We start from the raw sequence: 22550 nt of genomic DNA, 5'->3' as shown, positions 1-22550 counted from the left end.
TAAAAAAGTAATATAGGCTTCTCTAGTTCAACTGTTATTTTAACTATTGAACAATTTTTTGTTAGAAATTAAGACTACAAAATTGTTATCACTTTTACAACTAAGCTTACATAAACCTTTAATTTTTAAAGCTTTGAAAATAAAAGAATAGCATTTATTACCTTTTTCTTTAACCTTTTTATTTAAAACAAAACTTAAGTATATATATAAGATGAATAAAATAATAGTGAAATGACAACTACTTCACAGAAAATAAAATAGTAAATAAAATTAGTATTTTTTTACCAGGAAAAAACATGTACAAATAACTTCAACGAAATTTTGTCAGTTTAAATTGACGTTTCTGATTAATTTTGGTAATAACGCTTTTTTTTTTGCTTATAAATTACATTAGTGTAAAACTATATTTTAATCTTAACTTAAACATACTTTAAACACATTTTAAAAGTGGTATCTCGATATATAGACATGTAAAAATGTTAAAAATTGGCAGTTATTAAATTAAGAATGTTTTAATATTTTGTTGTTTAGTAATGTTAAAATAAACGATGTAGCTTTACTTATATTTTTCTAATAATAAAAAAAACATAAAACATTTGGCCAAAAACCCTTTAGCTATGAAAAAGACATTATTTTGAAACTTTCGTAATTTTTAAGTTTTAAAGTAACTTGAAAATTATTTACAAAGACAAAAAAAAAATTGTATCTACTTTTTCACATAAAAGTTTTGAAAATTTTCAAGCCTAAAACCGTTTATTAGAAAACTAAATTCAATAAGTTATTATACTTTGTATTTTTTTATTTTTAGTACCTTCAGTATCAACAACAAAAAATATTTTTACCATATGTTTATATGTAAAATTAGAATATTTCAACTTATTATATATATAATATATTTAATATTTGCAACAATCATAAACTACAATAATGTAGTTAAGATAATAAACACACTATCTTCACCAAAACTAACAAGTTTTTTTCCGCTTAGTATATAAGCTATAACATTTTGAATTTAGCTACTCAAGTTCTATAACAGTTTTTATAAATAAAAATTTCTTAAGAAAGTTCTACTTTTACAGCTAATACAAAATACCAAGTACCACGCTACTTAGCTCGTTTACATTCATAAGCTTCTAACGTTTTTATGTAATATGGTAAAGATAGTCACTAAACTTTACATATTGTCGGTAATACTTGGTTGGATTGCTTTTGGACTGGGCGTTATTTCAATTTCATCTGCTAATTGGAAGTACTTATCATCTGAAAGTTTTCATGGTTTATGGGTGAATTGTACCTCAGATGAAAACTGTATTTCTATTTGTTAGTTTGATAACTTAACTAGCTTAAATGCTTTTTTAGATACATGTTAATTTTTTTTAAACAATAAATATTTTTAGATTTAATTCGGTTATTGTAATTTGCAAATTCTATTTTATTTTACTGATTAAAAACAAAGCTACAATATCGTTGCCTATTCAGAGAATTTATAGAGCTTAAAAATAACTATATATGAAACAGAACACAAAGATAAAACTTAAGCATAATACAGTCATAAAATTTATAGTTTTTTTACCGATGTATGCTAATATTTTTAATTTTGTCAACGCAATTTACGAAAAATAATCATTCTCTTGTTTTAACGAAAGCTACAAGATAATTTATACATCCTTTATTCATTCTAAAAAACGATTAAATAGTTACAACTCTAACAGATAATGCGAGTACTGTATTGAACTTAATAAGGTTTACTATAGTTCTAGGAGCTTCAACAAATTTGTACGGAACTTACTTGTTTTCAACTGAATTCTATAGAAGTAGCAGTATAGCTAAAATAGGATTCAAAATAATGTATTTTGGAGGTTTATAACGTAATATCGAGTTTGTTTCATAATAACTAATTGTGATACATAATTTTTGTTGTTTTGGGCGCTATATGTTTAAAGAATTATAAGTGGTACGAATGATCAATACAGTGATTATTCACTTATCCAGACACGTTGGGCAAAATTTTTTTGTAAACATGTACGGATAACTAAAATTCCAGATAAGTATAAACAATCAATTTTTTCATATAATAATATAAATGCTGCATATAATTCAATGCATAATAAAAGTGTTATGGTAAAAACAAATACATAGTAATTAGCAGTAACTTATAATAAAATGTTAAATAATAAAAACTAAACTCAAGGTTAGTTAATTTTTTTTCTAAGGTAGAAAAACACTAGCCTTACTAACCCTCTGCAACTATATACGTTTTTTGAGGGTCAAGCAAGTAAGATTCATCATTTGCAATTCCACCTGCCCTAAATATTAATTCAAAAAAAAAGATTAACTTTAGTTCAAGAGAAAACATAAATTAAGTTTATCTTTAAAAACAAAAATAATGTAAACCTATCTCTTTAAATAAAAATATTAACTATATAACTAAAGAAAAAAAAACAGACATAAATAAAACGAGAAAAATTGACTAAACTTAAAGTCAATTTAACGGAAACATACCTCTTCTAACAAACTAGTTTTTAATGAAAATTCTAACTATAATTTACTAAGTTTCTACTTAAATAAAAAATTGGACGTTTGTTTTATAATTTTTTCACATTTTCAGTAGAAAACTCATTGAATTTAAAAAGTTTTGAAACATTTTGAATGAATTTTTGTGTTTACAATTGATTTTTTTTTTTGAATTTTCTTCTGACCGAAACTGTCCGGATAAGTGAATAAACACTGTTCGCAATTACTGTTCGTGGCGTAATATAGTTAAGCATACACTACAATTTTCAAGACTTGAACAGTCTTGGTATTAATATAAAGAATTAATTCTGTTTAAAGTCATTTTCATTAGGAGTCTTACTTTAAGTAACGAGCTAAATTCGGTTTTTAAGTTTGTTTCTTATGATATATTTTATGCAAGTCGATGATCACAACTTATATACGACTATATTTTTATTGTTCATGTAGTAAAAACTGTATATTTCACTTTAGATTTTAATACCAACAAAAAAAATTCTGCACTTAAAATAAATTAATTAGTGTGATAATTCTCTCGCGTAAGACATAATTAAAAATAAAAAAGTAATTTTTTCAATTGATGAATTTTATAAAATATTTATCACGTTGATTTTTTGCGTTAAAATAAAAGTATTTTCACAGCTGTTGTGAAGATTATTTTAAGTTTGTTTTAAAAAAATCTAATTCAGTAAAAAAAAAAATACTTTATTGTTAAAATTATTAAAAACATTTTTTACGTATAAAATTCTTAAATCTCATGAAAATGTTAAAAAGCTGTAACTTATACTTCAACTTTCATTTTTGCGGTACATTCAGATTAAAACATTAAACAAAACTTTAAATACTAAAACGTTTTTTTGCTTTTGCTGTTTGGCTTAACTTTTTAAAAGGTTATTTTTGTCAATATAAAGCAAATTAACCTTTTAATTTGCAGCGGCTTTCAGCTGTATTGGAGTTGTATCATTTATGTTAAGCTTCAAAGAAAACCTGTCGAAAGCTACTTTTGGGTACGGTTACATTCTGGCAATAGTGAATGTGATTCTGCAAAGTATTGCAGTAGTTTTTGCAATTGCTGCAACTGTGAGAAGAGATAACTCGACCGGTATAGACAAGTGTCAAACCGAAAGTACAGGATTGGTATGTGTGCTTTTTCTAACTACTAATAGCACTAGATAAATTAAAGTTGTTTGCTCTATATGCTTTTTAAAAGTTAAAACATGTAATTTATAGGTTTTTAAACTATATGGTTAAGTTTAACAAATTATCTGAAAAGAAAGATCTTATAGAACCTTCGTTAACAACATATTTGCTAAAAAAAACAAATTAGCTTTAAGCTAAAATTAATTGACAACTATGCATTAAAATTTATTTTATAGCTTGCATTTTAATCATGTAAAATTTAGTCCTGTAGCTTTAACTATCACTATATTTACAAAGTTTTTCAAATGTTTATTAAACTTTTCAGTTCTAAAATAATAAAGGATTTAAAAACCCAATCGTTTAAACTATAAATTAAATAACTTTTTTTCAGAAGCTTCTATCATATACTAATACTCATGAAGTGGCTGTTTAAACTGAAAAAAAAAAAGAATAATCAAATTCTGAAAAGTTGATTATAGATGTAGAATTATAGAAGATAGACTTCTGTGCATCATTAACTTTAACAAAAAGATAAAATACTGATATTTTTTTAATTATTTTATTGTATTGTACAGCATGTATTTTATACTTTTTTGCGATATTGTGTTTCAAAAACGTTAAATCTATACCATGGTTAATTTTGTTTTTAACATTAAATAGAATACGGTCATCGACAACAAATAAACATTGTTCCTAGGCAAAAATATGTACTTTACAATTTGAAATAAGTTTTGCTTATTTCAGACCAATAATCAATAATATCTAGTTCTTTTTAATAAAGAAAACAGTTTTCAATAGTTTATTTCAGAAGTTTAATCAAAATTATTTATCATAAAACATTTTTATGAGCTACTTTGCTTTGTCTGATTTTATACAACTTTGTGTTTTTAAGCAGACTATTGAGAAAAAAAATTATAAAATGTTCGTTCCAAAATCAATCTTATAATTTTGTACAAAAAATAATTATATTGTATTTGCATTTATCGTATTTACTTTACATCTTTAGTTGTTTTAATTCATTCGCTTTATAAAACGGCAATAAAAACTTTAAAAGTATTTTAAAGACTTGGTGCGAAGACCATACATAGTTGCTTACCTTATTGATGTCCTTTTTCATACTTCTATTAACTAATAATTCAAACTACTTGGAAACTTGAGTGCCTTAATTGACAACTAATGCATATATTCATAATGATAACATAGTAAAACTAGCAAAACTTGATATCAACAAAAAAATCAATTACACTATAGGATGTAATAGAATTTATTACTCTTGCTGTTTTCAAATTGTTTTATTCAATTCTATTTCGAACTTAATTTAATCTAAAATTTCTTTTATTAAATACTTGAAAGGAAAACAGCAGCGAAAGTCTACAGAGTCTTAGACTAAATCTTCGTATGTCGTGAGACAATCTCAAGTTAATATAAGTTTTAATCATACCAATTCAATCATCATTTAATACTTTAAGTACAACTGATGTTGCTTTTAAATTCTAGTGTTTTTTCCTTGAAAAGACGTTAAAAATTGTTTTTGGTGTGCGACTCGATAACCAAAAGGTTCTTTGTGCATCAAATATTTTTTTCGTTCAAAGCTATTAATTTGATATCAGAAATTTATACAGTCAAAGAATAGTTTGGTAGTATGCTTAAAATATTTTTGTATAAAGCAACAGTAATAAGTGAAACATATGAATATTAATGAGAAATTACAATAAAAGTTTAAGCAGCAACTTTTCCCTAGCTAGGAAAAATTTGATTAATTTTTGTTTAATAAGCATTGACTACCTAAAAGCATCTTGTAAAATGTTGTTGTAAATAAAAGACCTATACAGCAGAAACAAAACTTATTTAGGATGCAAGCCTTATAAGTTTGTGCTATTTTAGTTATTTCTTTTACAGACTGCATAACATTTTTTTTGTATTTAAGAAAAAAAAGCGAACTGTAAGACCGCAACTTTAAATGAGGTAATGTTAAAGAAGTATAAAAAAGCTTCGGAATCTTTAAACACATCGTAACCAACTTGACAAATATTTATTTGTCTGTCTTAACTTTTCCTTGCTTTTTAGGGTGTTTTGAAAATTGTATGGAGCTTAAAAAAGACTAAAACGGTCACCTACAAGAAAAAATGTTCGAATGAAAACTCTATTAAACTAATTATGTGCTACAGATTTATAAAAAATTTTAAACAATAAAAACTAATGAAAATTTTCTATTCAGATTTTCTATGAACATCATTTATTTGGCTGAATAATTGAATAACATTTTGATCTTATCAGGTTATAAAATAAGTCACTACCTAACTAAGTTTGCAAGTAAAGTTTTGAAATAGGTTAAGTTGTAGGTCCCTATTGTCTTCTTAAACTTACAAAAAAAAGAGTTTTTAAGCTGAGTTTAAAATAAAAAGCCAACTTAATTTAGTCTTTAAAGTATACATAGTTCATTTTTTTATCCCAAAACTGAATCACGTTGTAGATATTACTTAAACGCTTAAACTTAAATACTTTTTTGCAATAAGTTTTACATTCTAATATTTAGACTTAACTATGAGAAAATAGATATTAACTTTTGTTTAAAAAATGAATTTATTTAGAGAAATTTTTTGAAAAATAAATTGTTTTGCAAAATATCTAATGTGTACCTGAAATATATTTTGTCAGTTTTATTAATTAACCAATTGTTGTAAAAAGTTATAAATGTTAATTAAACAATAGTTAATACTACAATGCTTGCTGAAATAAACACTAATAAAAGTAGTTACAAATATTATGGTCTTTTGTAGTTTATATCATTTAAAATTAGACAACTTTTATAAAGTAAGTGCTATATATTAATATTTAGCTGAACTAAATAATTAATCATAAAATAATTAAATTAAAAACAGAGCTAAAAATTTTTACTTTAATGGTAAAAAATATTTCTCTTAGAATAAAGCTTAGGCTGCTTAATGATTTTGAAAAAAGACATTTTAAAAATATTATTACTGCTCATTTAAACAAATCTCTTTGGTTGAGTAAATTGAAAACACAGTAATTGCATATACAGAAATATTAAAAAATAATAAATTAAGCAGAATTAAAACAATGGAAAAAGTAAATGCATGATTAATAACAATTGCACAGAAGTATGTACTACAAAGAAATATAAAGCAGTATAAAATTTTAGTTATTTTTTTATAATTTTGACTTGTTTCTGTTGAATAAAGGTTTCAAATATTTTTCATATGAAGGATGCACCTGTGTTAAAAAAACATTGATAAAAAACTTGTTTAAAAATTATAAGCTGAAATAAATATATTTTTTTAAATTTATAAATTTTTTAAAACTAATATTTTAAGTACTTATAAGCTGACTAAAACTTATGCTTTTTTTATATTTACTTTAAAAATACTACTAAAAAAGGTGTGGGCTATAAGTAAAGAGTTGAAAAAATTTCAAACTGTTTTTTAAATTTATATCTTCTTTTTACTTCTACAATAATTTTTCAGACTTTTATATTGGTTATAAACGAGTAAAAAGCATTAAGATTCTATCAAGTTATTTAAATAGACTGAATTAAAATATAATTAACTAAATTTGTATTCATAAATTAGAAAAATACATACTTCTTATAAATTGTTTTAGGTATTATGTTTTGTAAAAACATTTAAAATTTTTTAATAAATATTTAAAAGAAACATCAAAATAACTAACATCAGTTTTATTAAGCGGAGAACTTTGTGCCCATTTTAGCATATTTTCATAAACATTACCGTCAAAACGACCCAATATACTGTTCAATTCCCGATCACTAAATATATAATTTTGTTAAAATACTGTTTACTTTTTGATGATGAACTACAATAAGAATTATTGTTAGGACTAATACACCAATAATTCTTAATAAATTATATCTTTTACAAAACTTAGCAAAGTCGTTATAAATTTTTCAAAAAATCTAAACATATGCAATCATCTATATATAAATGCTTTAAACTAACTGAAATTCAAAGGCATCTACCAAAGCAACACAGTTAGGTCTTATAATTGGAAGTAAATTTATTGAGGCTTGTCTTATATCAGCTATCTCAGATGGTGTTAGTAACCCTTGCTATAAATAATATAAAGTTATTTAGAATAAAATAATATAAAATATGTCTTATATCAGTTACTTCAGAAAGTGTTAATAGTCCTTTCTATAGAAAACTATAAAATTATTTTTTCTCTTATATAAGTATATTAAAAATAATATAAAGTTATTCTTATATTAGCTATTATTTATAACCTTTATAAAGTAGTTTTGAATCATCAAAGTTGTAAAACTAACTAAATTTACAATGACTAAAACTTCAGGCGAGCTTTATCAAATATATTTTTTTTAATAGTTTTAGACTCTTTTTTGTATAAAACATTTACATAACAACAATTTAACCTCAAGAAAGTCGCCGCTGTACTCTGCGATGCCCTCATACACGTACAATGAGGCGAGTTGGTCAAGCACCATTTTGGTCTGGCGGGAAATTCCCTGGAGTGAGAGTAGTTTCTTGTTGAAGTTCTTCACCACAAAGTAGTGGGTGTGCGCCTGTTGATTGTAACATTAATGTTAGTAAATTATAAAACGTTGGTTAATACAATATTAGTATTCAAATTAAGAATGTTGAGTTAACAATGTAGCAAATACTGGTAAAAGAATCTATTTATACAAATTACAAACAAATTGGTTACATGTTAATAATTTTACCACGATAAAATCTTGTAAAAATCTCTATAATAATATATGACTAAACTTTGAAATTATTTATGTAACTTTAAAAAAGTTAAATCATAATTTTGTTTCTACACAAACTAAAGGTGTGAGTCTTTTTAAAACTTTAAGATTTAAATCAGGGATGAGAAATTTATTCAAGATTTATTTTATTTTTTTAAGTTTTTTAGAAGTACTTGTTAAAAATTTTCAAAATTCCAGGTTTTTTCAGGGTTCCAGGTTTTTCCAGGGTTCCAAGTTTTTGGGCAACCCTGTGAAACTCGGTAAAATAATCATAACATTCTCTACATTTTTGTTTAAATTACGTATTTAAGTTTTGAAGTAAAGCTTGTAAGAATTTGAACAAGATAAATTAAAAAACTTGATATGTCCTTAAATGATACCTTCAACAAAAACAGTATTGTTAAATAAATTACTTAAAAGTTGCAATTGCATAATATGTACATTTACAGATTTGAAAACTTAAAGTAAATTAATCAAATAATAATATAATCTGAATCATCGCATCATAAAGTTATAAAAACTTAAAATAAAGCAATAGTCTATAACAAACAAACAACATACACTCTAAACTAAAATATTTAATAAATAATTTAAACTAATACTTGAAAAATAAAAAATACAACAGATATTTTCGCAGAAATTTTTTTAATATGATTCTGTCTGATATTCTTAAATATTGTTAAACAATTTAAAGGTGCAAAAAAACTTCTTAGTACCACTTTTATTTTTCATCACACCTATTAATCATTATTCATTTTTAATTATTTATAAATATTTATTGACAATGTTTTTAACTACAAATAACTGTAAAACTAGTTACAATTGATTTATGATTAACTGAATTTATAGTTTATTGTAAAACTGCGACTTTAAAATTACTTTATACAAGGTATATTTTTAATAATAAATGTTTAAAATTATATTAGTGTAAAACAAAAGATACCAAAAAAGAGTTGGTACAACTTATTGTTTACAAAATCACCAAAAGTAAACAGAAAAAAAATACGAATACGCTTAGAAATCGTGTTTTATTCTTAGTACATGGATTTCTAAATATCATTAATAGATTAAAAGCAAAAAAAACTTTAATGTATAAAAATTACTGATAAAAACAGTCTTGTGGTCTAGAGATAAAAACTCTAAAGTTATATTGTTTACAAAACTTTCACATTTAATTAAATATGTTTGTAATAATAAAAATCACGTATTAATTTCAATACATTATTGAAACAATGACCCTTATAAATAAACAATGATCAGAATTACACTAATTAACAAGCACATTGTTTGTTTATTCAAGTTAATTATAAACTACCTTTAAAACTTGAATGAAAATGATTGCAAGTTTTACTGTGTTAACAAGCAACTAAGTAAATACAGTATAATTTTGCACTATCATTCTATGTAACTATAGTACGTAACGTTTATTGAAAATTATCAATAAAATTATATGCTTCTAATAAGATAACTTTATATTTATTGATTTAAATAATGTAACCTGAAATTTTAAATTATTCTGAAAATTCAGATGTTGACGGTTTGTTTAATAAAATTTCGTTGAGATGTACACTTTTAAATATATTAATATTTAATTATATTTTAACAGTTAAAATAATATATTAATCATATCTTTGCTTAAATATTAGATTAAAAATTAATTATAAAAAAGACTATACTAAGGCCATAGTTTAAACACTATTTTTTTACAAAAATTAACTTTGGCTTTTATATGAAAGGTATAAGTGCAAACTACAAGCCAGTTTTTATTGAATTCAAAATTATCGTTTAACTTTTGAGATATTTTATTTTTTGTAAAACGTTTCCGATACAAACGAATGGACCGCAAATTTTTCGGGGTCAATTTTCTCCGAAGTTTAAATATCACTAAAAAATTATTTTCTCCATAATTTTTCAAGCAATCTTCTTCAAATTCTTTGGAAATGTTCCTTCTAATAAAAGGAAATAACGTTACTTTAGAATTTTAGTAATTTAAAAAAAATAAAAATTTTATGTAAAATTTTTTTTAGATTCTTTTTTTTTTAGTTTCTTTAATGTCCAAAGTAACGTTTTTTTGTTATTGTATAAAGATTAGACTGTAAAAGTTTAAAGAAGATTGCTTGAAAAATGTAGGAGGAGATAGGTTTTAAATAAAATAGTCTTTTTTTTCGCTGTTTTAGTTTTCCCTATCCATAGGGAACCTATTATGCGGCCCGACTTTGACTGGTCATATCTCAAAAAAAAATTTAAAACAATAAAAAGCATCTTGAAGCCTAGAAACAACTCTACAACATAAGATCAACTTGTAAAAAACATGGCCAACCCCCCTATGGCCTAAAAATTAATTAATGTAGTGTTACATAAAAAAAATACTTTTTATAAAAAAAAAACTATAATGGTATTAACTTAAGCACATCTGACTAAATCAACAGCACTTTTGTTTATATAGTTTTAATTTATAACACTTACTAATCAATAATATTATTATTCAACTAACTTGAGCGCATCTGACCAAATGGACAGCATTTTTATTCAAAGCAGCAACTAAATCATCTTTGTCTATTTTCATCGATCTATTAACTTGATCTGATGCAAACTTCACCAAAACTGTTTAGAATAGTGCATATTAAATTTGACAGTATGATGCAACAATAGTATTGATGTAAATATTTTGTTTCAGTACAGATAAATCAAAATGTTTAGGCACTCTACAAAAACCAACAAAGTTATTTTTATATATTATAGTAGAACACACACGGTTATAGTCAAACTTAATACAAAATAAAAAAACTATCTGTAAAGTATATACGCTAAAAATACTTTATACATAAAGAATAACTACATGAAAAAACTTTTTTTTATTAAGGAAGAACTTGTATTAGTCTAAAAACAGTTAATCAAATGACAAACTTGGTAGTTTTATTAATGATCAAAGTAATATTAAAACAATGATAACAATAGCAAAAATGTTGAAATAATGGTTTTTCCATTATAAAAATCACAATTTTTTTCTTTTTTTTTTTTTTTTTAGCAAATGCAAAAATATTGATGATAAAAAATTGCAATAATAACAATATTAAACAACAAACTTGTAAGCTCTTGCCATGTAGCAATCTTCTAAAAATTTGAGATCTTTATTTTTCTTCTTGTTGATAATAGATGGGGGTTTCTGTAAATATCTGACACTTTCTGGGTAGTGAGATGGCCTTTCTCGCATTTGTTTTACTAGATATCTGAATTTGAAAAAAAAAACTATAGATAAAAAAATATATGACAATTGATTAAAATATTATGATGCATCACGGAATTTAGGCGTAAAAGTAAAAAAATAAAAACAACAAAATTTAAATTAAAAAAAAACTGTGTTAAATGGAATACCAACATTGAAGAGATACTGTAAAGCTACTTTTAATGTGTTTTTCGATAAAACAAATTTTTGATGATGACAAAAAATTTCTCTTTATGATAAATTTGCTGTGTCAAACTAAAATTTCACTACTTAGCAAAGTAATTTTTTTTTAGATTTTTTAGTGATTTTTGTTCGAAATTTTAGGTTTTTATGGAAAGTTTCTCAAATTCCAGGATTTCCAGACTTTTTTAGCCACATTGTCAGATTCCAGATTTTTCCAAGATTTCAGGTTTTGTGGCAACCCTGAAACATATATGTTAAGTTTTTAACAAAAAATTATTTTTATTTTTAAGAAACAAACACTATCAAATAAATAATACCTGGCAGTCTGAAGATACAGCACGGTATTTTCTCCCTCATACGTGCAATTGGGTGTGTTGTTGACGTACATGGAGGGAAATCCCGAACACTGAGAATAACCGTGGCCACCGCATGACATACGTAATAGTTCTGAGCCGTAGTTGGCTGCGTAAGAGGTGAAAGCCTTCAGTCCGCTGGAGATGGCGTGGAGCTGTAAACATATTTAATTATTCTAGTACATTGATTTATATTCTGGGGAACTGTAAACTTTTTATTCTTCAATAAATGTAAACTTGTTTTTTTTTCAAACAGGGATATTCTGCCCATTTAATCTGTTTGTGAAAAGGCGTTTTGTGCCTTCTGCTAACAACGCACTAATCGTTTTTGAACTTTGTTCAATTATTAACATGGGGATGTAAAAAAAATACTTTTTTTTATATACATAAGTTTGTGACTATTGTGGTCTGTATTGCTATTTGCCAATATAGTAATTTATCTTTCTAGATTTTTTGAATCTGTAAAGATAAATGTGTCCATTGGCAAACATGTTGTCAAAGTGGGTCTTCTTATAGTTTTTAATATTTTGTTGAAGTATATTTAACCACAACAAAAACTTTGTTAAAAAGAAAATTATTTACAGTTGTAATTCTTTTTCAGATTTAGCATAAACAGCAGACTCATTTCAATAAAAAAATTAATTTGTACTTTTTTTAACGAGTTTAGTATATTTTAAACTCACATCTTGTGATTGTGAGAAGTCGCCTTTAGCGACTTTAGCGTTTACTTCATTGTACATGTTTTATCATTGTTTCTTGCACGAAATTGAAAGCGTACGCTGTTGCTAGTAGTGGAAATAGTTTGTGCTGCTGAGTTTGGTATGGACAATACTTGTGGTTCTGGTTCCCTGTATAAATAAGGTACGCTTTATTTGGTGTTTAAAACTAAAAATTAAATAAATCAAACTGAGATTATAACAATTTTATAGCACAATAGTGTAATTAAACATTTTTACTCTTTTACAGAAAAGTTTTGAACACTTCGAATTTAACTAATTAATTTTTTTTTTATTTCAGTACACTTGAAATTAAAGTCAACAGTTGCTTGATAACTTTAACAAAATCTTGACATGTTTACAATTTTTTTTGATAAATTTGCTCTTAAGGAGTAATTGTAATCACTAGTTTTTTTTTTGGTGAGAACGGCCAATACTATATAAATTTAATAAAAAAAATAAAATAAAAAAAATGTGTACACTAACAACACCTTAACACTAACAATCAACAAAAAAGTTATATGTGCACGCTACTACACTTGTACACACTGTTAACATAAATTCACACTTTATAAAACTAACCCTGGTCTCATTTCAGATTGCCTCCTCACAGCAGAGTACCTGATAGCAATAGTACAAGCTTGTGCCAGCCATATAGCACATTACTAGCATATATGCACACTAATAACACGTGTACACACTTATTTATATTAACACATATGCACACTTTTTAAACTAACCCTGGTCTCATTTCAGATTGCCTCCTCACAGCAGAGTACCTAATAGCAATGGTACAAGCTTGTGCCAGCCATATAGCGCACGCCTTCACAATGAAAGCTCTCACCAGGGTCATTGTGCCGTATGTTAATGTTGTCTTTGGTGGTTTGCTGTAAGTACCGTCCGGTGCTACCTTTCAATTTTCATTAATGCTCAGAGCTATTTCAATAAGGATTACTAAAATGTATTACAATTTATAACTTTATTTTATATTTAAAGTTTTTATTTGCAATTGAAACTAAGCTGTTTGCTAACGGAGAAGCACTGCTTATAAATTTCAAGTCTGAGAAAAAGTTTATCCCACACAATTTTTTCAACATCCCACATAAAAAAAGCTAACAACACTGATGGAAAAAGACTAATACTAACTTTGCTTCGTTTTGTTATAAAAAACTAAACAAAATACCAAAACAAACGAAACTAACTTGCGAATACTTGGAAAGCATATCACTTCTTGGTATTCTGACATTGTTCAATCTCAGGTAACCGTTATCATTGGCATCATACCCAAATTTCGGCCCGATATCACCAACTTCAATACCTGCGAAAATTATTTATAAAGATTGTTTATATATGTAAAAATTAACAATGTCTTTAAAATTTAGCAAATACTAGTATAGCTGGTTTTTACTAGTGCGGTTTTGACTTTAAAAAAAACTTGTGTATTTATGCTCTACAAATAATTTTTTTGAATTTCATTAAATTTTTGTTTATATATGCATACATGATAAAACTTCTGTTTTGTATATAAAACTTTTGACTTATTTCAATACACAATGAAACGTACCAGGCAGTGATGTGTGATCTTCCAAACTTCTCAACTGCACAATGAAAGGATGGATTCCCATGCATTTACCTTGAGTGTACATCTGTGCCATTACTACTGCGTGTGTTGATGTCTTTCCCACTGTATTTATTTGTTTTTGATTAAAAAATAACAACTTTAACTGCTACATCTGTCTGTAATCGTTGCATAAAGTATACTAAAATGTATTTTGTATGTAGATGTTTTTTTTCTGACCATAAAACATACTATTGCTTGTTATAAGTGCATGATATTTTATTACAGAGTCTTATATTTGATCAAGGAGAAACATACAAACTTTATTAATCTGAATTTTATTACGATACAATGTTTTACACTGTTGAGATATCAAGTTATAAACATTTCTTATTTAAGCATAACATTGATTAATTTTGTAAAGTCTTCATTTTTCTGTTTGAATTTCTCTTTGAATCATTGTAGTTTTTTTGGGTGAAATTTGAAAGTTTCATTTAATAATAACAAACTTTTGTGCACACCAAATAAACGTTATAAACTACCTTTCAAAGCCACCGTAAAGCTGATGTTACAGTTAGTGTGTTTAGTATAGACTCCTTTGCACACTAAATACACATTTATGCACACTTTTGTGTTCATAAAACATTTGTTCACACTAAATAAAAATCTAAAATCTAACATGCACCAGGCCACCACTTATACAGGGTTGCCACTCGTTTTTTTTTTCCAGGTTTTCCAAATTTCTTCCAGGTTTTTAAACGTACACATTTTTGGGTTTATTTTTACTTATAAATTTCTATATAAGAAACTGTATTAAATAGTATAAAAACATTGAAAAGATACTGTGAAGTTACTTTAATTGTGTGTTTTAATAGAAAAAAAATTTTTGATGATGGACAAAAAAAATATTATTTATATGATAGATTTTTAGTGTCAAATCGAAATTTTATTACTGATAATGTTAGAATTATTAAAATTTCAGGTTTTTCCAGGTTTTATGACTAAATTTCTAGGATTTCCTATGTTTCTTTCAAAATTTCTCAAAATCCAGGTTTTTCAAGGTTATTTTTGCCTAAATTGTCGAATTCCAGGTTTTTCAAGGTTTTTCCAGGTAAAGTGGCAACCCTGTTAGTACTGGTAACAGTTGGTGTTAAGTACAAATTCTTGTGCACACCAAATACACGTCCGTACACACAAAATTCACACATGTGTACACCAAAAACATTTATGCACACTAAATAAAAGCTAAAAACTTACATGCACTAGGCCAACACTTAGTACTAGTTACTGTCGCGTCGGTGTGTTCAATACAACTCCTATACACACCAAAATAAAATATTTTGTGCACACTAATATATAAACAACACTTACATGCTCTTAGTACTAGTAACAGTCGGTGTATTCAATACAAATTCCTATGCACACCAAATAAAATATTTCTGCACAGTAATATATAAACAACACTTACATGCTCCAGGCCACCACTTAGTACTAGTTACTGTCGGTGTGTTCAATACAAATTTCATATGCACACCAAAAAAAATATTTGTGCACACTAACATATAAACAACACTTACATGCTCCAGGCCACCACTTAGTACTAGTTACTGTCGGTGTGTTGAGTACAAATTCCTGTGTGTTTGCATCGTAGTGGGCTGTTGTCTCTAAACCTCTCAAAAACGTTCCTGCAAAAATACATATCTGTTTTATGAACATTTTCTAAAACAAACAGAATGTGTTAAAGCATTTCGTTCTAAAATGTATTCAAAGTGCTACTGATTATAAAAAAATAACAAAAACGTTCCTGGAAAAACACATAGTTTATCTTACATTAGTTAGGTAGTAGGTAAAACATAAGTGGTTTCCAGTAAAAATTTATTTATTTTCATGAATACTTTTTACAACAAAAGAACGCAATAACAAAAATTTTTTTTTAATTTATTCAAAGTGCTACTGATTATAAAATGTTTGTGCGTGGGAGTATGTGTACGCAATATATATGTATATATGTAAACATCTTTTTGTAAAATTCTATTAGGTTTTTCAATAAGTTATGGTTGAATTTTACTTAAATATATAGCTGTACAAAATGCCTAGCATTTAGTTCAAGCAGAAATTTATTGCTTTTTAAGTTGAAAATATTACATATCTACTAAAAAAATCTTTTGTTTACATATGAGAACCAATTTTGTCTCTTACATACCAAGTAAGTTAAAATTTGACTTTTTATTAATAAAAAAAAAAAAAGACTTTAAAATGTTTAAAATATTAACCATATTAATTTTGACATACATGTCAAAAAATAGAAATGTAGTTTTTTCAAAGGTAGACATGAAGATAAAAATTTTAATACTTTCCGACAAAAAGCTGTTTACATAAACTTAATTTTACCCTTATACAAGTATAATATAGGGAAGTGAGATTGAATGCTTTTGCAAGAACTTAGTGATAAAATAGCTATTCTGTATGTTTATGAACTTTTTAAATTGATTTTTGGTTAAATCGTTGTATATAAATTTTTACTTAAATTACAAATAATAATATAATTCAAATATTTTATAGGCTTAGTATAAAAATAAACATTTTTTTATAAACACAACAACTGTATTTGAATAAAAAAAAATTATATAACTAAAATTTTATTTATTGAATACATTATTTTTAGAAGATATCAATCAAGTAATTTATATTAGATGTTTATCAAACTTTGAAAATGTAAATACAACAAAACACATATGTATATATATTTAAGTTTTATTTTCACTTTTTTTCAAAGTGTTAAAATATATACTTTCCTGGTCAGAATAATAATTTAGTAAATGCTTTTTGTTAACCATACCAAAAATAAAAGATTAAGCCATTTAACAAATTAAGAAAATTTAGCTCGCTCATTTAAGTATAATGTATTTTCTATACTTGATATATTTCTATCATTTATTCTTACATGATTTTATATCAAAATGGTTCCAAGCATTTAAAACTGGGCACAGTATATCTAAACAAGATGATTGAAAAATCATTAAAATGTATCAAAAAAGTATCTTTGTACGAGCTTAGAGCTTAAAATATTTTATTAACATTTTTGAAACTTCAACACAATTATTTTTCTAAAAATCATAACATATAATAATCATTTTACTTTAAATAAAGTACAGACAAATAACACGATCTAAATTTTTTGAGACAGTTCAACATATTTCACTACTTGTCGTCAGAATTTTACTGTAGAAACTAAACAAATTTTTTGATAGTCAACATTTTTTGTATATAAATGGCATATTTGCAATTTATTGTCCACAGATGCACATCAAAAAAAATCTAAACTGCTTTTTTAGTGTAAGAATCTTAAAATTAGCTATTATAAATGTAAGAAAACTAGTTTATTTTACTAAAAAGATACAAAAATGCTTTTTAACTACATTTTAAAAAAGAGTTCAGTAGTAAAACATATAAACTTCATTGGGAATATAGCTGTCATAAAAAGCTATTAGAAACTTTAGTATAAACATATATACCAAAACTTTTGCTTTTTTATTAGTTAATGTTGCATTAAGATGTTATAAAACACTAAGCATTAATAACCATATTTGAAAATCAAAAGTTTATGATTTTCGAACGATCAGATTATATATTATTTATGAGTATGAAATATGTTTGTATATAGAATACAGAAAAATTATTCTATTTTTAGCACTTTTCTTCTAATTTTATAAAATGCGTGCATTAGCAGGGCTCACGAAAACAAAGTAACAATTATTAATAATCAACAAGTTTTTGCCCGATCCAGTTTTAGCGTATTTAATTTGTATAAAACCTAGAATTTATCTTTCTGCCATGGATACTACTTATTTCCTAGAATTTTTTAAAATGAGAAAATATATGTTGAAGGAATAAACACTGTTACAACTCACCGTGACCCATTTCAGTTTGTGCGTATGTGCCAATGATTTCATGGTTCAGTGCTGGAAACAAATATTTTTCCTGTTGCTCGGGTGTGCCCTGGTTCAACAATGTTGGACAGAACATTCCGTAGTTCAGATCGAAAAGCACGTTCACTGACATCAGTTTTCTGTGAGATTCAATTGTAATTTAAATATAGGTCTTATAAATATTTTCATCTTCACTCACATTGGCAATCTTATGTTTAATTTTAGTTTAAGTTTACAATCACAGTATGTACGAATATAAGGCTATAAATTTTAGTAACACACATTTTCATTTACATTCACATTATCAGTTATATGTGGGTATTTAACTGTTACTATACAAAAACATATAATTGGATTAGTAAAATAAATGTACTTATTCAGGTTGTTTAATTATTGTTTAAAGTTAATTTGTATAAACAGCATAAAGGCTCAAAGGTACTAACTTTAGTGTTGTATTGATTTTTTATCTTAACAACATAGCTCAAAATTGAATTAATAATAAATAATATTTGAAAATGTTAAAGCTGTTTATCACAAGTTATAAAATATAATTTTCTTAAATTATGTTTTTACTAAAACTATTTAGTGTTTGATTTTTAATAAAGCAGTTTTGCAAACTGCGTTTATGCTTCTTGTATATAAGTTGAGTATGTACTTTTATTTATATTTAAAGGTAGATGCAAATATTACTTTAATAAACTTTAAAAAGACTATGGATAATTGAATTCATAGACCCTCAATTAGTTATTATGTCAGTGTTAAACTTTACTTAACATTATAAATCTTTTTATATAGACAAAACATGATAGACTTGAAATTTAACTCAAATACAATAAAAGCATTAAACTTTAGATACAAACTCTCACATTATTAATAGACTGACAGAAATAAAAAAATATTTTGAGTATTTTACAAAATTATTTTAATCAGAAAGCACTGTTTAACAAACACTTTATTTAAGTTAAATTTTAACAACACTTATTTGATGAGCAAATTTAAAAAATACTAACAAACTTTTCAAACTTAAAAATTATAATTGAAAATAATTAAATATAAGTATTAAAATATTTCATAAACAAAAAAATTGTAATCAAAAATAAAAGGAAAATAAAATTAGACTAGAACTTCTTTTAAATTTTTATTTTGTTTGAATAAACAATTTATATTTGTTTTACTATTTTTATGCATTTGTTTACCAAACTTACAAGTGCTCCTCTGCCACAGATATGAGCACTTTATTGAATAGAGAAAAATACAAAGAACATTATTATAACATTTTAGACCTGCTTTTATTTTTTTGAAAATATATACTATATACCAACAATGACATTAAAACTTCAAAATATTTCCTATACATTTTTTGAACATGTACAAAACTACTAACTAATCAAGAATTTTTTGACACAAAAAAACTTGGCAAAAAAAACTTTTGTAAAAATATCAGTTTTGTAAAACTTTGATGTGCTTAAACTTACATATGCTTTTAAAAACCTGTAAAAAATAATTTAGTGAGGTAGTCAGTACTTAAAACTGATTAAAAAACAAATATTTAAAACACACAATCAACTTGTTATCAACTTGCATTTGTAGTTGTACAGCATTAATAAATAATCAACCAACTTGTTATATTCATTAAGATCTCTAGGAGTGCTAAAGACTAAATATGCATAAGAAGAAATAAATGTAATCTAATGTTTATAATATCAATGAATAATAAACCAATTTATTAACTAGTTATATTCATGTAAACCATAAATAAATGCAAATTTAACAAACTTATCATAAATTTACAATACTAATACCAACTTGTTATATGTGTGGAGGTCTCTTGGAGTACAAAAGACTAAATAAACATGTGTACAAATATAAAAGAAGCAATACACTTATTTAAATATTTGTAATATTAATTGTAGAAATACAAACTTGTTATACTCATGGAGATCCCTGGGAGTGCTGACGAAATCACTGACTTCATCTTTCTTCCAAATTGCCAATGAGGCTCTCCTCAATCCTTCCTCGTACTTTTCCTCTCTGCTCATGAACTCCAGAGGTTTTGAATTGTAATCAGGATCACTGTACACTACTTCAGCTGAAAAACAAAAATAAGTGTAAATTTAAATATATTAGGACAAGCATTTAACAGAATTTAAAAAAAAGCAAATAATAGAAAAGTTTTGGATTGTATGAGGATTACTGTTCACTACTTTTGCTAGAATTTTCTTTAGCTTAATTTTCTAAATTAGTACATCAGCCTTCTGTATACTACTTTAAGCTATTTCTGCTATTAATTAGTTGAAATTGAAAAATGATTATAAGGTTTATTTGTGTGGTTAATATGAGAAAAGAAAATTATTAGCAAATAATAAAGGGGTTGTCAATTGTAATAAAAAATCAATTACCCATTCTTCTTTTTTTATCAATATTATCTTTCCCATCGTAGATAATCACAGTCATTTCCTCTTTATCAAAGGTTGCTGTGTCTCTTTCCTTTTGTAGGTCTGGATTTATTTTCGCCATGTTTTATCTTATTTATATTTTTCTGTTGTATATATAAAAAAAATATAAAAAAAGATAACTCATACATAAACTAACCTAACTTCTAGCATAGAATTAAACAACAAATCATCTTCTATAATTTTAATTTGTATATTAATACTAAACAAATATTGAAACTAATTTCGACCAGTATAAAATTAAAGTTATAAACAAGTAGTAAAAAAAATGTGCATGTTCAAAAGCACACAATTTTTTTTATTCTACCTTATTTATATTTTGTGGGAATAAACTTGCCTTTGAAAGTTTAATTTTTTTACTAAAACTAAGCTCATAAGTAAAATATTTTAGAATCAAATGCGTACAGTTAGCTCTTCATTATGCCCCTTATTTAAAAATCAAACTGAAATATTAATTTACTAGAATCATTACCCTTTTTATACTTTCAAGCAACCTCCTTAAGACTACATTAAAACATTTCCAATTAGGAATATCTTATATCATTATAAAACCTTTGACAAAACTTAAAAATTTATACCTTTACAAAGATTCTCAAAAGTATTTTTCTTTAGAAGTTCTTTGCAAATATAAATTGGTGTTCTTATTTCAAGAAGTGTTTAAAATTCTTAATAAGTACAAACTTTAAATTTGTCTTTTTTTCTCTTTTGAAGGAAACTTTTGATAAAGCTAATAGTGTTTAAATATGTAATTTTTATAAATTCTTAATGTTATACTTCATGTTAAAAAACTGCTTCCACAATACTAAAGAATAAGATAAAGAAAAGTTTTTGTATGATTTATATATTAAAGTGCTTTTACATTACTTATCTCTTGAAGGTTAATTTATCAGTGTGAAAGAAGCTATTTAATATAAAAAATATAATTACTTAAAGTTTAACAATGACCTAACTTAGTTTCAGAAATTATTATTCCAATTTTCAAAAAACCAAATATAAACTATTAATTTTTGTTATTCCAAAAAAACATTTATCTGTATAATTTCAGTTTGAAAGGTTTTTATTTTCAAATACTTGGTACCTCACTAAGTATTAGTGCTGTGTTTCAAAAACTTCACCTGGCAAGATTAAAAATTAAACAGGGTTGCCACTTTTTTTTTTCAGGTTTTTAAAAGTACACATTTTTGGGTCTGTTTTTAGTTTTAAGTTAATTTCTATATAAGAAGCTGTGTTAAATAGTATAAAAACTTTGAAAAAATGCTGTAAAGTTACTATAAATGTGTTTTTTAATAAAAAAATTTTTGATGATGACAAAAAAATCTTATTTATATGATTGATTTTTTGTGTCAAATTTAAATTTTACAAGTGAAAATGTTAAAATTATGGAAGACTTTAGGTTTTTCCAGGTTTTTTGATCAAAATTCCAGATTTTTCTAGGTTTTTTTCAAAATTTCTCAAATTCCAGATTTTTCCAGGTTATTTTTGCCTAAATTGTCCAATTCCAGGTTTTTTCAGGTTTCCAGGTAAAGTGGCAACCCTGATTAAAGGTAAACATATGAACAGAAATGTTTCAATTAATTTAATGCTTGCTTCTTTTTTTTTGTATGTGTTGGTCATGGCTTTTTATCTTGCAATGTTCAACTAAAGCAGTTTTCAAAGACATGACTATTATTTTTTTTTAATTATTTTTTGATACAAAGTGTGGCCAGATGGAGATGAGGTCATAATGACAGCTTTGAA

The 22550-nt window shown here is 25.2% G+C and overlaps 1 pseudogene; it reads right to left on the bottom strand.

Moving 5' to 3' along the window:
- Positions 1-6822: 6822 nt before the first annotated feature.
- LOC145846989 (peroxisomal acyl-coenzyme A oxidase 1-like) lies at positions 6823-20877 on the bottom strand (annotated as a pseudogene).
- Positions 20878-22550: the final 1673 nt, after the last annotated feature.

The sequence above is a fragment of the Thalia democratica genome, unplaced genomic scaffold (genome assembly GCF_965202585.1).
Source record: "Thalia democratica unplaced genomic scaffold, ktThaDemo2.hap1.1 HAP1_SCAFFOLD_758, whole genome shotgun sequence".
Lineage (NCBI taxonomy): Eukaryota > Metazoa > Chordata > Thaliacea > Salpida > Salpidae > Thalia > Thalia democratica.
The sequence above is the reverse complement of the archived record's forward strand: the minus strand, read 5'-3'. Positions and strand labels throughout refer to the sequence as shown.